Below are 5,759 nucleotides of genomic sequence, written 5' to 3'. Positions count from 1 at the left end.
CTACATTAATGAAGAAGAATAACCTAAACAGAATAAATATGAATTTCAGAAAGAAATATGGTCCATTTTCTCATGATTCCTTAGGAGATTTAGAGGCTGAAAGATAGCAGAATTCAGAGGATTCATAGCTGTTTGAACTATAGCTAAGTAGTAAATTAATATATTGATACCAGCCTCATGGTAGAAGGCTAGTTGAGATTTCCACCCTCCCCTGTTCTAATTTTTATCAGTGATCTAATTGTCTCATAAGGCATTTTTACTAAATGGATAGACATTTTTAGTAAATGTATAAGTGACTCTAATTTAAAATATAGATCCATTTATTGACAATAGTTGAAAAAAAACTCTTGTTAGGTTAGAAGAGTGGATTTTAGCTAATAATGTGTAACTTAATGGGGATAAATATAAAACTGAATAATGGTTAAAAATCAGCTGTATGATTTCAGAGTGGGAGAGACCTAACATAAAAGTGGCCTTTTAAAAAAAAATGTCCATAATAAGATAACAATGAAATGTAGCTTCTAAAATAGCTCATATTACCTTGGGTTGTAGATAAATACCAATATCAATAAAAGGATAAGTAATACTCCTACTGTATTGTAAGTTTTTACCTCCAAGCCCGGAACACTGCATTTTGTTGTCCTGGGCTCCACATTTTTAAAAAAATATTGACATGCTGGAGTTGTCCAGAGGATATCAAGAAAAATAACAAAGGGTCTACAAATTATATAATTTGAGAAATATTAGAATTAACAAGGACTGGAAAAGTGAAGGCATAAGAGGAACATAAAAGCTGTGTTCAAATATTTGAAAGACTTCAGAAGAAAGATTAGAATGTACTGCAGGGTAGCTCCCAATGTCACCACTAAGACTAAAACTAAAAGTAATAGGAAGACAAATTTCAGTCCAGCACAATTTCCAAGTAAATGAAAATGTAGCTGTCCTACAAGAAGGTAAGTTCCTCCTCACTGAGTTGTCCCATGCATGGATTGAAATGACCACTAGCACTCATTCAAACACTATGGGCAAGCCTGCACCGGTAACCTCTAAAGGTTCCTTCTACCCCAAATCCATCAGCCATCAGTATTCCACTTTTAAGAAGGATTTTTGAGTGCAATTGTTCCCAATATATGATTGTAGCAAGCAGATTTCTTTTTAATTAGTTTCCTTTTACTAATAGCCCAAAGAAAAGGTGTATATTTAGAATGAAAGGGGATTGAAATTATCAGTAGGTTTTACAAATATTAGTCTGTCTTTACAGACACTCCACAGAATGGAGCAGTTCATCATTCTTCAGCTGTGACCTCTGGACTAGTTTCTTTACTTGGAGAAAAATTGAAGTTCCACCCCATCACACTTATACTTGCTTGACTTCACAAGTGCAGTATGTCCCTCTAGAGAGAGGTTCATTGTTGGTGTCATAAGCATCGATCGATAGTATCTAAGCTGCTCTCACAATGATTACACCATCCCTCTCTCCCCTTAAGTTTCATGGCCCAGAGCATGTCCAGGGCTCACTGCAGGCAGACTCATTCTGATCAATGCAACACCAGCATACAGTGTGCATTCATAAAGCCAAAGGCAATCAGGGTCCCAGGGTACTTCAATTGTAGACAGAATTTCAGCTTTATTAGGTAACTGTCAAATTTGCCTTGGCGTCTCTTAAAATTTTAAGTAGAGAGAAAATATAAATGCAGAAAAGTCATGATAAGTTAACTTAGCAATCTGTTGTAACAAACATGTGAAATACGAACATACATTATGGAAATCAGATGGAGAGCCCAGAGAGTGATAACAGAGTAAGAAATGTGAATGTGGTGAGATCATAAAAATCCTAAGTGTTATATATCAGGAAGTATTTTTTTTAAAAAAACAGTCTGGTCAAGTTTCCTTCTTAACATATTTGAGGAGCTGCCACCCTTCTGTTTACCACAACGCACTATTTATTCAAACAGCACAATAATGCAAAAAAAGTGAGGAACCTAAGAGATAATATACAGAATAGAAAGTAGAGACAGGAGGTATCATGGTGTAGAGGATAATACCCATACATAATTATTGTCTCTATTGAGATCCAGATATGGACATTATCGTCTTAATTTCTCTGTATAATTTCTTTGTCTCTGTATACAGTTCCCACTGTGTGTTCACTCCAAGGTATCTTTCTTTAATCATGAGTCCTAAAATGGAAGAACCCACATCTATAAGCTTGTTTTTGTGCAAGCCTCAGGTTGGGAGGAGGGAGGTGAGAGAGAGGGGAGAAGAGTGTTACGTTAAAAGCAGGTGGAAAAATCCTTTAAGTAAGGAAATGTGTTCTTTAATGAATGATAGCCTTGATAGGCTATTTTATACATGTACAGTTAGTTTCTTTGGCATGACCAGAACAGACTGTGACAAAGAAAACTGTAAAATAAAGAAAACACTTGAGTTTCTACAAGTGCTCTATCATGAGAGGTTGATATCTGTCCTTGGAACTTGGAAAAGCAGAGGGGATACGTGGAGTATGGGAGAAGGCCCAGCAAAGTGGCAGGAGGCTGTGATGTGAGGACAAAACCAGCAGTCACAAGTTCCTGGAGGTGGTTTGGCCACATTTAAGGATTTAAGGATAGGGAGAGCTAATGTTCAGAATAAACTGTCTCTCTGTTGTGCTCTGATGAAATATGCAACCCCCTTCCAGAATGAACCCTCACCTTCAGTGACAGCCTAGTCACACAATTGTCTTTTGTGAATTTCCAGATGAAAATTATGGCATAGGAGCTATATTGCTCCTTTGCATCAACTGAAAACAGAGAGAGAGAAATGGAAAAGACTATAAATGAAAAAAATCAGTGGAGAAATTATCAGATTGAACAAATCGGAATAAGAGATGATTGTAAGAAATGGATTCTGTCTGAGATTCTTTAGAAATATTAACTAAGAAATCATAGATGAAGTTGAGGTGGATAAAGGATTGAATCATATTTATTTAAACATTACGCAAAAGAATGACCCAAATAGGCTGGAGAACTTTGAGACACAGCTAAAATCTGAAGAAAGCACACAAAAACTGGCTGTTAACATATGACCCTTAGTGATATTAAAATAAAAGAGCCATTCTCACTCAGTCTCTTAGAGAAGTTCTAATGTCTGACATGGGGTGGAAGATGGGATTAGAGCAGGCTGAATGGATGAGACCCTGGGTCCCTATGACAACTTCAACCAAAACAGGCCCAATTTCACATGCCTTACAAACTAAGATTCTGCATAATATTTCAATTTCAATAAGGCTCTTTATATTAATATGTAAGTATAAATAAATGTTTTAATACCATTGCTGAAGATACCTAAATACTGGCTGAATCACAGTAGAAAGTGTTTATCGCTTGTGATATAATTTACAATTTTCCAGAGATGCAGAATGGAGAAATAAAAAGACAGGAGAAAGAGGCGAAGAGAGCTTGTGGCCAATCACTAAATTCAGATTTGCTTAATCAAATTTTAATTGACACCAAATTTCGCCTTCTTATCTCAATTCCAGAAATTTTATCCTGAGATAATTCCATCTCATGACCTAGTTTTGTGACAATTTCTGTAACATGCAAATGAATAAAGTTTTATTTTGTTTTCCCACTTTCTTATGAATACTGTGCAGTACTGTTGCTGAGACTAGATGGCTGTTCACCTCTTCTTTCTGGATACACATCTAGACTACATTTCCTCACTTACAACTGGCTGTGGCCATGTGACTATGTTCTAGTCAACAAAATATGAGTGGAAGTAAAATGCACCACTTCTGGGCCTGGACCATTAACACCATCCACGGTCTTTTCCCTTCTGTGTGCTGGGTGTTAATACCCAGGGCAACCTTCAAATCTCCAAGCTGAAGATGGCAGAGCCTGTCAGCTGGATTAGTGAATGGCTGTGGGGAGCAAAGCACTTCAACCTGGAACTACTCCTAAATTTTCGAGCCATTAAGACACTTTAGTGTTCACACTTTATAGCAACTGATATTACCTTAACTAATACAAATACAAGGGGTCTTTAAAAAGTTCATGGGAAATTTTGTTTTATCTTTTAATTCCACTTTTCCATGAACTTTTGAAGTATCCTCATATGTAAGTTCCCTGACCTACATTTTTCTCCTCTTTAGCCATTTAACAAAACTTCAGAAGTGTTTCATTAGTTATGTCAATTAATTTTGCACAGGAACTGATAGAGATGACAACAAAATTGGTATTTATTCATATCAAACATGGAAACAAAATTCTTTTCCTTTTAGGAAAAGCTCATAAATTCATCAAAATGTATTTTCTGATAGAATTCCTATACAACATTAATATAGTAGATTGGGAGAGTTAAGGATTACTTTATATATATATCAGTTATTTCTTAGTAAGAAATTTAGAACACCAATTTGTGAGGATAAATTCCATTCATCAGAGCAAACATTCTCAGGTAGACCTAGAGCTGAGGAATAGCTTTGATTTTGGGTAAAATTTGTGAGTCCACAGCTTTCTGATCAACGTTTTCACTTCTCTGTAATCTCATATTTCTCTCTCTCTATGGCTAAGATCTCACGTTTCTGGTGTCTGGACTCCCACAGCTGCTGCTTCTTACAGTCAGCATAAGTCAGATATTTTGGGATTTTTGTATTGCTGCTGTTAATTTTGGTGGAAGTGGCAGTGACAAATTTCTGGTGTGTTCTGTGCAAAGGAATCAATTTAGGACCAGTGGTCAGTTACAAGTAGCAAGCCACTGCTCAGCTGCTTCAAGAAAACCACCCTCTTGCTTCTGTAGCACCCAGTGGGGAGGATCAAAATGGTCTGGGAGCACTGCTAGCTTGCAGTCTTCTCACAAGAAGGATTTTTCACCATGGCTCAACAGCTTTCAAGACCATCTTTATTGGGATAATATCCAGGCATTTTGCAAATTTTAACCACCCAGAACCACCATTCTTGTCACCACCAACTGGTTTTGTGACAGTAGCAAGAACCTCTCCTTTTTCTTTTCCATCTTGGATTTAGTCACTATTTCCTCTTGTTTTTCGTTTTTCTGGAATACTTAGCATATGGAGAATATCTGCCAATTCCTCTGACAAGGACAGGGTTTCAGCTGCAGAAGGGCTTCGGCTTCTTGGGCTCTTTAGCCTTGAGGTCAGCCTTTTTAACCTTGCCACAGCATTAGCCCCCTGAGTTTCAGAATTTTTCTACTTAGTATCTGGCTTCTCAGCTTTTTTACCTGCCATGTTGCAGGATGGGAAAAATAACTCAAGAATTGTCTATTTTCAAGAAGTTTTCCAACCTTATTTTCTAGCCAAGCAGTTTAAAGAAGGTTTAAAATGATAAGCCTATCCAATAATGCTTTTATGCCTTAGCAGATGTGAAATACTAAGTAACTTGACAATTAATGATAAATCGCCTCTCTTATTTTGCTGGCAGAGATGTGGTAGAACAAAATTCCACCTTGGATATTTGGAGTGGTTCACAAGTTCTACTTTGGAATTCCTTAATTGTCATTCTCAATCACTGCAACATGCTTATTTGTTCTCAAATAACCTTTCATTTGTAATAATTCACACTTCTTTAACATAGGAGAACCCTTGTACACACTCATATATCCTAATTTATATGCTTTCTTTAGGCATATTCAGATAAACTACCTATGAAATGGAAAGCAATCTTTTGAATTTTTCTTTGAAAATAAAGGGAATCTGACTGAAGGATTAGTTAACACTTTGGGTAACATGAGATTCTGCATTTTTTTTTTTTTAGAAGACTCAG

At 36.5% G+C, this 5,759-nt stretch overlaps 1 pseudogene; it reads right to left on the bottom strand.

The window, feature by feature from the left end:
* Window positions 1–4,380: 4,380 nt before the first annotated feature.
* On the bottom strand, window positions 4,381–5,224 carry LOC134386598 (large ribosomal subunit protein eL6-like; annotated as a pseudogene).
* Window positions 5,225–5,759: the final 535 nt, after the last annotated feature.

Source organism: Cynocephalus volans, chromosome 9, assembly GCF_027409185.1.
Source record: "Cynocephalus volans isolate mCynVol1 chromosome 9, mCynVol1.pri, whole genome shotgun sequence".
NCBI lineage: Eukaryota > Metazoa > Chordata > Mammalia > Dermoptera > Cynocephalidae > Cynocephalus > Cynocephalus volans.
Note: the sequence above shows the minus strand (reverse complement) of the source record. Positions and strands in the feature narration are given on the sequence as shown.